At 42.2% G+C, this 13,557-nt stretch overlaps 1 pseudogene; it reads left to right on the forward strand.

Annotated features, from left to right (window-relative positions):
* The first annotated feature begins 6,446 nt into the window (after positions 1–6,446).
* On the forward strand, positions 6,447–8,740 carry LOC128596176 (amine oxidase [flavin-containing] B-like; annotated as a pseudogene).
* The last annotated feature ends 4,817 nt before the right edge of the window (positions 8,741–13,557 follow it).

Here is a 13,557-nt window from a genome sequence, read left to right on the forward strand (position 1 = left end):
TAATTTGATGCAGTTGTTTTCACCAGAAGGCATACAGCTTCACATATTTGTAAACAAATTCCATTTGAAACATAAAGCCTCTATAATGGATGCTCTCATAATTCACTATCAGTGCTGCTTGCACATATTTAATAAGGATGTTTGTCTCTAATTACTGTGTTTGGAATATGTTATAAAGAATTTTTTTTTTTTTTGTAAATCAAGTAGACATAACGCTCACCAACATGTTCAGTTCTCTTTCCTTCCTGGACATATAGAGGAGCTTATTTACTTTTCAGACCCCTGGCAATCAGGTAGGGTCATGTACCTAGTTTTGACAAAAAGGGCTATAACTGTATGTCACTTCCAGGCTGAAGCACTTAGGAGACAACTAAGGACACTTAGGAAACAATTAGGAGACAATCTTCCATACTCTCATCACGGCCATGATAATCTCACAATTATGTCTTAAGATCAAAATTCAAGCAGACTGGATCATTGAGTCACACTTCACTGGAGGACAGCTGCCTGAAGCAGACATCAACCTGACTATGTAAAAGCACCACAATGTTGGTGTTCTTTGTTACCACAGCATTACACGGCTTATCCTGGCTACTATGGTAATGAGTGAGGTCTGTCAGCCATAATGGAATACCTGTCTCCTAACCTCAGACTGGGATTCTCAGAAGTTACAGGGTTAAGACAGTTAATGGAAGAGCAAATCAACAGGAAGAGGAAAGAAACAGAAATGGAGAGAATAAGGCACTCGGGAGACAGGAGCTGGGGAGGACAAGGCAAAATGGCCGAGGAGTGCATTACTAGGAAGCTCACGGTGATCCATTCAGCCTGATCTAAGACCCTAGAAACACTGATACCATCTAATGGAATCCCCATCCTTTACTTCTAGCTCTTCTCCACTCCCCTACTCTGAGTTCTGATAGCTTCCTCCTACCCCACCAAGGGCACCACCTCGCTAAGCTGTGCAGAACACTTAGCTGAATGGAGTCAGGGTTCTTGACACTACACTTTTCCCCTGGCTCCATAATGCCAGAGAAAAGAGGAACTTTATTTCAGATACTGGTTTGGCAAATATGCACATACAGCTTGAAGCTTAAGCTTAAATCTCAATCTTGTAAGAAAGATTTTTTTTTTTTTTTTTTTTTGCAGTTTTTGGCCAGGGCTGGGTTTGAACCCGCCACCTCTGGCATATGGGGCCACGCCCTCCTTTGAGCCACAGGTGTCGCCCTGGATTTGACATGAATTTCACACTGTTTCCCAAGGACAGGTTCCAGGAAAGGTCATTTGGTCATTACTGGTAGTAGAAAAATTGGACATGGTCTGAGTGATCACCAAAAGAAGGATTATTTAAAAACAAACAACAACTAAAAAAAAAACAGGGAACAATCATGTAATAGAACATTCTAGGTGAAGCAAAATGGTATTTTCAAAGAATGTTTAGCAGCATGTGAAAATGTTTACAACATAATGCTAGGTGAACAAAAAGACACAAAGTTTTCTCTACAGAATAATCTCAACTTTATATACGAAAGACTCGGAGAAAATATATTAAAAGTGGTAGCAATGACCATCTTTGAGTGGTAGGTTATGGTGACTTTTATTTCTTCCTTGAAAGTTTTCACATTTTTTAAATTCTTTTTAATGAACTATTATTTGAAATTAGGGGAAATTGTTTATTTTAAGCAAAATACATTTGAATCAGGGCTTCAGCGATTTTCATTGTTCCAGAGTATTTCCTGGGGAAAAGAAAACTTTGTCTCAACAATTTCTGTCTTATAAACACAATCCAGGCAATGGTCATTAATATTTGGTATAATGGTTCCATAGAGGGGATGTTTTATTTTTATATTTCCTCAGTTGATATATTATTAATTAAATAAAATATCATTGTAACACTATTGAGAGCCAAACTGTTAAATCATTTATAAAATTTTTGGTAATATAAAGCTATCCTCGAGTTGGCTCAGTTGAAACCCTGAGAAGAAAATCACAGGGATTCTTAAAATAATTCAGCATGGCTGGGAGGAAGGTGCTGGACTCCCCAAAGTTTGGGGACATCCTATATTCAGCTTTGTCAGGAGAGACACAGCCAGGTGAAGGCCCTGCTTCGGGAAGAACCGTGCCCTACATTCCAGTCCTCGGGGACATCTCCTGTACCGCCAAAGAGAACAGACTTCCCAGAAGACCCTACAGTCCAGGCATCCATACGGGCACGAAATCTGCTCTAATGTCCAAGTCACCTCAGTTCTGGCCAAAGTAACATCAAGTCTCCAGGATTGCAGAAGGAATGGGAAGAAAGTCGATTTCAGTCTGAAGGATACTAAAATGAATCTCCAGGGGAGCAGAGATTTCACTTCTAAGTCTTGCAAGTCAGTTAAGGCCATGAGACAGAAAGTGTCTCCTTTCCCCTCCCACCCTGGAACTGACTTGGAGACCCCTCCATCCAGGGTGCAGGCTGGTTTGTTGAAGGCCTACAAAAAAAGACCAACAACAGGCTGGCAGTCCACAGACCCTTCCTGAGTAGCTAACACATGCCAACTGCTGTCATGACATTGGCAAAGTTTTATGGTAAACAAAGCAGAAAGGAATATAGTGCTTCTCAAATCTTTAGTGTACATGCATGTCACCTGGGGATCTTGCTAAATACGCAAATTCTGTTTCCATAAATCTAGGGTAGATTGTGTGATCTGAGATTTTCACAAGCTTATAGGTGATTTCAGTGCTTCCAGTATGTGGGCAATATTTTAAGTATCAAAGGTCCAGGGAGTTAAACATATATATATATATATATATATGTATATATATATATATATATATGTATATATATATATATGCTATTATTGAATACTTACAGTACGCCACACACAAAGAAACATATTACAGTGTCTGAAAGGACACTGAAGGCACTTGGACAGATAGGTGATGCCCAGATAGGTGTAACCGTGCCCACATGTGGATGGGGCAGAGTTAGACCAGTGGACACAACAGTCTCCCACTGCACTTCAACCTGCCTTTGAGCTTTCAACATGAAGACAATGGGCCAGCAACCTCAGGGTCAAGGCTTAACTCAGGGGAATGTAAGTATTATAAATGGAGATTTGAACTAGATAACTTCTTCTTAGGTCCTTTTCAATCCTGAGGTTCCAGGAGCCAATGAACACAACAGATTTAGAAGCCTGCAAATGGCCATTAGGCAACATCTGGCCAAGCAAAAACACTGTAAAAGCATAGACAAGGAGAAGGGTTTGTAATGAAATTCACCTTTCATGTTGGAGACTTTCCTCTATTCACAATGAGAGTGAAGTCCCCGGAGACTGTGTAAACTCTGCTGGGGAGGAGGAGGAGTGGTTAAGGCTTATCTATTAGGTGAGTCTCAGACCCTATCCCAGATCTACTGAAACAGAATTTGCATATTTAACAAATGTCCAGATGCTGCGCATGCACCCCAGTGTGAGCAGCCCCCGACTACACGCCTTTCCTACCCTGGTTACCATCACATCCCCAGAGTCTTGACAACACTTGGCATGTACTAGCTGCTCAGTAAATATTTATTGACTGGCTGAGCGTTGGCCATTGTCTGTAATAAGTAGTGTGTAATTTATAGTGAAATTATGCATTAAATTCTTATTTTAAAAGCAGCACAATTGTTGACTCCAATAGCCGGAAGTCCTAGGTTACCAAATGGCCCTGACATCAATTCTGGTATGCATTGTGATGCTAGGCTCTCTCTGCTTCCTCCTAGAATCCCACTAAAATGATAAGCAAAGGAGAAAGAAAACTAGAGAGAAGACAGTCTTCTCCTCCTTAGATGTCCTCAAATATTGTAGGGATGTAAAGTGGATATATGAGTAATAACCAGCTTAGAGTGGAAAAAAAAATGAACCCTAAAAGCCTATAGAGAAGGATCCCCCTGAAATGGGATTGCTTTGCAGCACAGAGCCCCAGAGATGCTCAGGGAACTTCCTCAGTGGCGGAGTGAGAGTAGAACTGGAAGAGGAGAACCAGCTAGTCCCCCATCTTCCCTGAGGCAGCTAGGAGACTACCCCTTCTCCAGCCCAGCAAGCCCTGGGAGCTTATTCTTTGCATGATTAGATCAGAGAATCTCTAGTAGAGACACCAGGCACAACAGAGGGTGAGGGTCGAGTTGCTGCACAGAAATCATGGCATTTGATGGACATTTACAGGCCTCTGCCTTCTCTGCCACCTCTAGGACAGTGGCAGCCAGGCCTCCACACCCTGAGGAGACTGCCTGAGCTTCTGAGAGGGATCTGACTCAACCCATACTGACCAGCAGTGATACATGGAGGGGTGGCCTGTGCCCTGTCAGTCACCCTTCAGGGCAGTCTACCAATGGACAGACTGACTCCGTATGCAGGGCTCACACCAGCCTCTGAGTTTCAGTCTTAATGTGAACATGTTAGAGGAACATCTCCATTATGAAATATATAGACCAAAGCAAATCACTTACAGGCAAAGGGAAACTCAGATAGCATGGAAGATTGTGTTTTCCAAAACAGGCACAACAATATTTACACATATGGCCCCTTGGCCAGGTATGGTGGCTCACACCTGCAATTCTAACATACTGGCAGGCTGAGGCAGGAGGACCAGCCTGAGCAAAAGTGAGACTCCCATCCCTACTAAAAATAGAAAAACTAGCTGGGCTTTGTGGCAGGCGCCTGTAGTCCTCCCTACTTGGGAGGCTGAGACAAGAGGATCGCTTGAGCCCAGGAGTCTGAGGTTGCTGTAACTGTGATGACACCACTGCACTCTACTCAGAGCAATAAGATGAGAATCTGTCTCAAAAAAAAATAGTAATAATTTTGCATCTGAATTGAGATGTACTATAAGTATAAAGTATACACCGGATTTAGAAAACAATGTGAAAAAAGAATGTAATGATCTCATTCATGATTTTCTATTGATTATATATTAAGTGATATTTGGTTAAATTGTTAAATAACATATATTATTCAAAATTAACTTCACCTATAACTTTTTACCTTTTTTATATGGCTACCAGAAAGCTCGAAATTGCACATATGGCTCACATTATATTTTAATTGGACAGCACTGGATAGAGTAAAGGAGAAATGGCAGAATGTGACTCCCGCGGCGAGGTAATAAAAAGGATGCAGCTTCCACTCAGCTCCTGCTGTCTTGGGATATGCATCTAAGGAGCCCTGAGTCATCGTGCAGAAGTCTGATGCCCCTGAAGCTTCCAGGCTAGAGAGACCACATGTTGCCAGAGAGAAATACTATAGCTGTTTGAATTTTCCCAACCCAAACACCAGACACGTGAGGGAACAGGCCTTCAGACAACTTCAGTCCTAGCTGACACCGAATGAACCAAAGGTGAGGTGGCCCGGCTAAGCCCCATTTGGGTGGAAAGTTCCTGGCAAAATAAATGATATTACAAGCCATTAAGTTTGGGAGAGGGTGAGAAGGAATTTATTACACAGCATTAGATAATCAGACAAAAAGAATCAGGCTATGTGTGGGAAAAGAAAAAAGAAAAAGGAAAAGCTGATTCCACTCTCCTTCGGGAGATAAAAACTTACTTTAATAAAGCAAGAATAAGATGCTATAAAATGAGTATAATCAAAGAATAAGAAAGACTTCTTAAAAATTAAAAAGATGATTGCTGAAGAAAAAATTCAATAGAAAAACTGAAAGGTAAAGTTAAAGAATTTTTCAAGAATTAAGAAAAAGAGTATAGATGAAAAATAGAAAAGAAAAGCATTTAGAGATCACTCATAAAGGCTTAAACTTACTTAGTAGGAATGGCTGAAAGAAAGCAAACGTAAGAAATAATATGATACACAGTCCTGGCTGAAGACTCCGACTTTTCAGACTGACAGGTTCTGCCATGTAGTCATCACTGGGAAATTCAGAACAATGAGAATTGAGAAAAGATCCTAGAAGATTTCAAAGGGGCAAGGAGCTGGAGGTGGGTGGCCCAAAGGGTCAGCAATAGAAATAAAACCCAGAAGAATGACCTTTAAAATTCTGAGTGACATGGTTGGCTTACACTCTGTAACTAGCCCAACTATCATATTTGAAGGAAGTGTGTATATTCAGCAAAACACACAACAAAAGTATTCCTGCACACCCTTACTCAGAAAGGTACTAGAACAAGGAAGAGAAAGATGTGGAATCCAGGAATTCAGGGATCCAACACAACAGAGATGGAAAAAGAATTCCTAGGATGGTGTTGAGGGAAAGTCTCAGGGCAGCTGAGCTCTTGCAGCCAGCCTGGGGATACTCCCAAGTTGGAACTCCCCCGCCCTGCCAGGAGACAGCCAGTCTGGGGAGGCTCAGCATGGGACAGGGACTGCAATGCTTAGCCAGACAGAGAAGCTTCATGGCCAAGGGGTTAATGAAAAAGTGTGGGAAATTAACATCAAAACTAAACCACAGACCTGAGCACTCCGGGCTGGTTCAAACATACCACTTCTGCCGGCAAGGCTCTAAACCCGAAACAATGAACTTATTCTAAAGCTGCTTATCTGAATCCTGATGGTCTGATTTCATCAAAGGCAGCAAAAAGTTTGATACTGGAAATACTACTAGGTTATTGGTATTCTTAGCACAATTTTGGGCATTTCATAAGAGCAAGAGAGGTTATGAAATAAACAAAGGGACGAAATGTAAGTCGCCCCTGTTAAGATGGTTAAAAAATATCAGAAAAGGTGATTTGGTGTGGTGGCTTATGCCTGTAATCCCAGCATTCTAGAAGGCTGAAGCAAGAGGATAACTTGAATTCAGGAATTCAAGACCAGCCAGAGCAAGAATGAGACCTTGTCTCTTCAAAAAAAAAAAACACAAAAAAGGGTGACTGAGGTGGCTCACACCTGAAATCCCAGCACTCTGGGAAGCGGAGGTGGCCAGATCACCTGAGCTCACAAATTCGAGACCAGCCTGAGCTAGAGTGAGACTTTGTCTCTAAAAATCACCAGGTGTTGTGATGGGTACCTGTAGTCCCAAACTACTGGGGAGGCTGAGGCAAGAGAATCACTTGAGCGCAAGAATCTGAGGTTGCTGTGAGCTGTGATGCCATTGCACTCTACCGGGACGACAAAGTGAGATTCTGTCTCAAAAAAGAAAAAATACCAGCTGCTTGGGAGGCTGAGGCAAGAGAATCGCGTAAGCCCAAGAGTTAGAGGTTGCTGTGAGCTGTGTGACGCCACGGCACTCTACCGAGGGCGGTACAGTGAGACTCTGTCTCTACAAAAAAATAAAAATAAACTAAAAATTTAAGGTGATTTGAGAATAGCAACTAAATTTACAGTACTTGTATCTGTTATTTTGCTGACCTCATTAAATCCTCACCAAATCATATATTTTAAACATTTTTCCCATTTAACAATATAAAAACTGAGGCCCAGAGATATTAAATGATTTATCCAAGATGTTCTAGGTGGGGAAAAAAAGGTTTCCTAACTCCCAAACCTATACTGTTTCACTCTACCTAACATATAGGGCTTCAAGAAATAAGGAAAGAGGTAGAGGGGTGCTAGGGAACCCAGGCGTCTCAGGCCCAGTGGAAAGGGAGGCTGGAGACAGTTTTTAGATAACTGCTTCACTGAGAATTTTAATAATTAGTACTCTCAAAAAGCTTTAGCAAGCAGGTTACCTGGTCCAGCCACGCAGCAACAGAATGCAGAAGCAACCTAGAGCAGGGAAGGTGGTGACCAGAGAGGAGAGGAAATTTGTGGGTGGATCTGGTCAAGTGAGCGAGGGGATAATGGACCTTCTTGGGGACAGAGTGAAGCTGGAGAGGCCTGTGACCTACATTGACCAGACAGGAGAAAATGTCCTTGCAAAGACCCTAAACCATGAGACGTATGAGGCTAAATATGTGATTTGTGCTGTTCCTCCTACTCTGGGAATGAAGATTCACTTCAATCCCCCTCTGCCAATGATGAGGAATCAGCTAATCACTTGTGTGCCTCTGGGTTCTGTTATCAAGTGTACGGTTTAGTACAATGAGCCTTTCTGGAGGAAAAAGGGTCACTGTGGAACCATGATTATTGAAGGGGGGGGAAGCTCCAATTTCCTACACTTTGGATGATACCAAACCTGATGGCAGCTATGCTGCAATAATGAGATTTATCCTTGCCCACAAAGCCAGAAAGCTGGCACGTCTTACCAAAGAAGAAAGGATGAATAAACTTTGTGAGCTCTATGTAAAAGTTCTAGGATCCCAAGAAGCTCTGAAGCCACCACATTATGAATAGAAGAACTGGTATGAGGAGTAGTAATCTGGGCTGCTACACCACCTACTTTGTCCCTGGGATCATGACTCAATATGGAAGGTACTACGCCAACCAGGGGGCAAGATTTATTTTGCGGGTACTAAGACTGCCACACACTGGAGTGGCTACATGGAGGGAGCTGTGGAGGCTGGGGAGAGAGCAGCCCAAGACATCCTGCACGCTGTGGGGAAGATTCCAGAGGATGAAATCTGGCAGCCAGAACCAGAATCGGTGGATGTCCCTGCGCGACCCATCACTACAACCTTCTTGGAGAGACATCTGCCCTCTGTGCCAGGCCTGCTGAAGCTGACTGGATTGACCAGCATCTTTTCAGCAGTGGCTCTGGGCTTCCTGGCACACAAAAAGGGTCTGCTTGTGCAAGCCTAAAGAGAAAGTGTCTTAACCACACCCTCTTCTTACTGTATTTGGGGCGTGGGTTTGGGGAAGGGGTTGTAATAAAGTTCCCTGAAAACATAAAGAATGGAGTGAGGTGGGGAGCAAAAAAATAAATAAATAAAAAAAAACAAAACTAAACCACACATGTTATTTCTAGGTAAGTATACTTTTGCTCCAATTACTTATTCATTAAATGGCATGTGTCCCATAATGTGGGCCTGGATATTCTCAGCGATTAATCCTTTAGCATTGACCTTAAGTCCTATTAAAAGGTAAAGAGACTGTTTTCTGACATTTCCAGCAGCAACGTCTGGAGTGCATGGGCACTGGGGACATTGGGCCCAGGTTCTTGTACTGTAAGTGGCCGGGCCATGGTGGCTGTAAGCTGGCTCTCACGCACTGGTTCCTGAACTGGTCTAAGTGTTTCTTACATCACCTGAGCAACTTCTTACATGGCCCCAGCAGTGGACTCAAACCTTGGAGACTTGTTTTTAGTAATCATTTAAATGAAGCTACATAATCAATGCGTATGAAGTCCTCTGGCTGCAAGGGCTGAGGCTCGTTCTCTTCCTAATCCTTACTATGGTACTCTGGAAACTGAAGGGGATGTGGGCCTGCCCAGTGCCCTCTTAAAAACTTTGCATGACTTTGCCCTCTTTAAAACTGTTGTCTGTTGCTGCTTATTTATAACTTCCTTTCTCTCTGCTGCTTTTGTAGGTTTGGAGACAAGATGGGTAGAGATGAGGGTGGGAAAGCACATCAGGAAGAATCAATAACTCCCTTTTCTTCCCTAAAGAAAACACCTGCTGAGCAGGGGCCACCCAGAAGATCCTTCCCCTCTCACTCCTTGCATATCACACCAGGGTCTTGTTGTGTCACCATTGTAAACACCCTTGTTTCAAAGATCCTAAAGAACTAAAACCGTCTTACCCATATCTTCTGATAAACCTGAATTGTCCAAGCAACAACTACTAAAACACAAGAATAATCCATTCTGTTTCTGAGAACTATTTCTGACCAAATACCACCCAAACCAGCTTAAACCTTGCAGAAACATTCCCCCTTCTTGCCCAAGGAAGAACATTCTTTGGAGTCTCCTCCTGCTGCCAGCTTTCTGAACAAAGACTCATAACGAAGCCTTGGCTAATTATCTTCCACAGTTTTTGATGCCAAGACACTAATCACTGCCTGTGCCCACTGCTGATCAGCCTAGACCACTCTGGAGAGGACAGAGAATACAGGAGACCCCTAAAGCTTCCCCTGGAAGTCCCAGGGACTAGGCAGGAAAGGCCCTGCCCCAGACTAATAGTTGGCTCTCTTTGTGTTAAAGCACCATCTATGCCTGTGTTCTTCTCTCTTAATTATCCTTGGTAAAAATCTTTCATTCAATTTGTTTCACCACTTAAGTTCTCAACAAGATGGGTCTGTAACACGGAGATTCCGCAGGCAATCTCCAGCCATTCAGTGAGACTCCAAGTCTCTGTCTGGCTGCTTACATGTACAAATGAGGGGCCAATTTCACCAAATATCTAAAGCTTTGATGGGTTTTTGCCAAGTATAATTTAGAATTTCAGTGATTAACTTGGGATATGAGTAAGATAATCCATTTTCATGGCACTTTAGAATAAGATGGTTCAAACAATCTAAACATTCAGTGATCAGCTGAATATTTGTTGTTGTTTTGTTTTCGAGACAGAGTCTCCATCTTTCACCTTGACTGGAGTATAGCAATATCATCATAGCTTACTGCAGCCTCAAAATCCTGGGCTCAAGTGATCCTCCTGCCTCAGCCTCCTGAATAACTAGGACTATAGATGCTTGCCACCACACGTGGCTAATTTTTCTATTTATTTGTAAAGACAGGGTCTTGCTCTTACTCAGGCTGGTCTCTAACTTCTGACCTCAAGTGGTCCTCCAGCCTCAGCCTCCCAGAATGCTAGGATTACTGGCATGAGCCATCATGCCTGGCCACCTATCAGCATTTTAAACTGCTATAAAGAGGCCTTTGAAAGACAGAAAAATTCTAAAATTGCTTCCTTTAAGGACTCCTAAGGAAGTCTCACCCACATTCTGAACTTCCACATTGACAACAGACTATAACTGAGACTCCCTAAGGTTAATGAAATCTTGAATGATCTGAAATCCAAACTGAGAACTCTCCCTTCCCTCTTATAACACAATTAGCTGCACTTTGGCCCCAGTGGTTCTCTGAACCTCAACCTTTCCTCCTTGCTCTGCTACTCCTCCTTCACTCTTTTCTCTCCTCCACTGCCCTTCCCAAACACAGCTCCTCTCTGGATGATATGTGCTCATAATATGTTTATAAAACAGGTGGGAATGAAGGTCAACCCCAAGAGTAATGGATTTTTTTTTTTTAAACAGAGTCTCACTATGTCACCCTCACTAGAGTGAGACATCACAGTGAGCTGTGTAGTGGCATCACAGCTCACAGCAACCTCAAACTCTTAGGCTTAAGTGATTCTCTTGCCTTAGCCTCCCAAGTAGCTGGGACTACAGGTGCACATCCCAATGCACCCTGCTATTTTTCTGTTGCAGTTGTCATGGTTGCTTAGCTGGCCCGGGTTCAAACCTGACATCCTGGGTGTATGTGGCCGGCACTGTAACCACTATGCTACAGGCACTGACCCAGGGTAATGGATTTATAACTTCAATCCTTGGTTAAGATCTGATTTGCACAATCTAGTTAAGAACTTCCTAGCCCCTCTTAGGGAAAGACAAAAGTCTACTGAATCTTAGCACATCCAGGGCATTGAAAGAAAAAGGAAAAAAAAAAATCACCGAAGAATTAAGGATTGTCCTTGGAACATACAGTCCGGGATCCCTTAGTCTCTATCAATTAATTTCATTATCAAAAAGCTATTCAAATATATGAATAAAAATTTGATCATGATGAAGATAAAAAGAGCATAAAAATTAGACATCTCTTAGCAGCTCTCTGTCTGAGATCTTTCCTGTCAAAATTGAGGGGTAAAATCTAGTCTTAGTAACTGGCAAAGAAGAAGCCATCACAATCTTAGAGATCATGAATTCTCTCACCTTCTAGGAGCACTCTGATCTGTAAATAATGATGTCACAATTGCTCTGTCTACTTTCTGTTTGTGGTAGTCTTATTATGAGACGTAGGTATACCTCTCGGAAGGGACAGTAGGTCCCATAAAATACAAACACTGCATTAAATTTCAAGGAATCACTGCCCTTGGATTCATGATTCCCAAGATATTACACACCCACATTCTGAACTTCCACATTGACAATAGACTATGACTGAGATGCCCTAAGATTCTTCTGAAGCCAGCGGCATCAGAAGGGAGACAGCTTTCCAAAGAATCAAAACTAACAAGCAACTGGCTAGACATGACGGCTTTTGCCCATAACCTCCAAATAAAGACCCCTGGCTGCCATGCCCTTATCTGCCTCTTTTTCCTTCTTCTTTTCATAACTATCTTTCCCCTTCTCCGTTGGGTAAAGCTTTGTTAAAATAAGATCCTTAAAATTCTTTCCTCTAATCCTCTTATCCAGGATATCAGAAATTAAACCTTGGGAAATTGAGAGGATGAACAAAGTGTTGGGCAAATTTACTGACCAAACTTCTCTTCTCCTTGGGTTGGAAATGAAACTGTTCTAAATGACCCCAGGTAGGGCAGGATTTTCTGTTTGTTTGTTTAAGGAGAGGCTCTCACTCTGTTGCCTAGGCTGCCAATGCAGTGGCACATTCATAGCTCACTGCAGCCTCAAACTCCTAGGTTCAAACAGTCCTCTGTCTCGGCCTTCAGAGTAGCTAGGACTATGGGTGAGTGTCACTATGCCTGAATACTTTTTAAAATTTTTTTTCTAGAGGAGGTCTTGTGATATTACCAAGGCTGGCCTCAAGCTCCTGGCCTATAAGTGATCCTCCTGCCTCAGCCTCCCAAAGTGCTGCGATTACTACGCTTGGCCAGGATCCTGACTAAGAGGCATTATCTAAGGCCTTCTGATAACTATTTTAACATATGTTGTCTCCACAGTCACTCGTTATGTTCCCTCCAGGGTCTTAAATGCTCCTGGTCAGCTACCCCTCAAAAATGATTAAAATTCAATGACAAAGGCAAAACTCATGAGCAAATCTGATAGCAGTCATTGCTGACAAGTCTAAGGCTTCCTACTGACAATGAGTTACATAATTTGAGGAGTGAACGAATAAAAATCTAATCAAATGATAAGGGTTAGTCTCCCATCTACCAAAAGGCGAAAGACCCTAAATGACGGACAGTGTTCTACTATGGCCCTTGTATGACTCAGCCCCTGTGTCTGCCTCTCACACCTCTCTTGATAAAACCCAGATTTCTCATTCAATGGATGGTAAACCACAAGAACAATTCTTCCTCTTTTGAGAACCATCTTTGATCAACTGTTAATAAAATTAGCTGAGCTTCAGCTGACTTTTATAGATCTTTGGCTAAAAATCTATAAAAACTTTTCCCTTCTTCCCCAAGGCAGAACCACGCTATCAGGGCCTTTTCATTCCCCAATACTCTGAACGAAGTGCTCTGGTACTTAATGATGTTCTGGCTGATTTCCTCCTACACCTGCTGGGCTTTCACTGTTTAGCAACTTCATACCCAACATGCAAGGGGGTTAGGAAAAATTTAAAACTATCACGTTTCAGTAGATTATTAGGAATTGTTTCCTATCTTCCAAATTTTCTCTAACGTGGCTATATTATCTTTTTTTTTTGCTATATTATTTTAATTATATCTCCTAGTGAGTGAGAGAGATGCCTTACTGAATTCTGACACAATTATAACCAACTCCAAAAAAAATATTTCCAAGAACATCTTAAGAATGTTATGTTTCTAAGACGATACTCAAGATAAATCTTGAGTCATCTGGGGTTCTTAGTTTCTCT

The sequence above is a fragment of the Nycticebus coucang genome, chromosome 10 (genome assembly GCF_027406575.1).
Source record: "Nycticebus coucang isolate mNycCou1 chromosome 10, mNycCou1.pri, whole genome shotgun sequence".
NCBI lineage: Eukaryota > Metazoa > Chordata > Mammalia > Primates > Lorisidae > Nycticebus > Nycticebus coucang.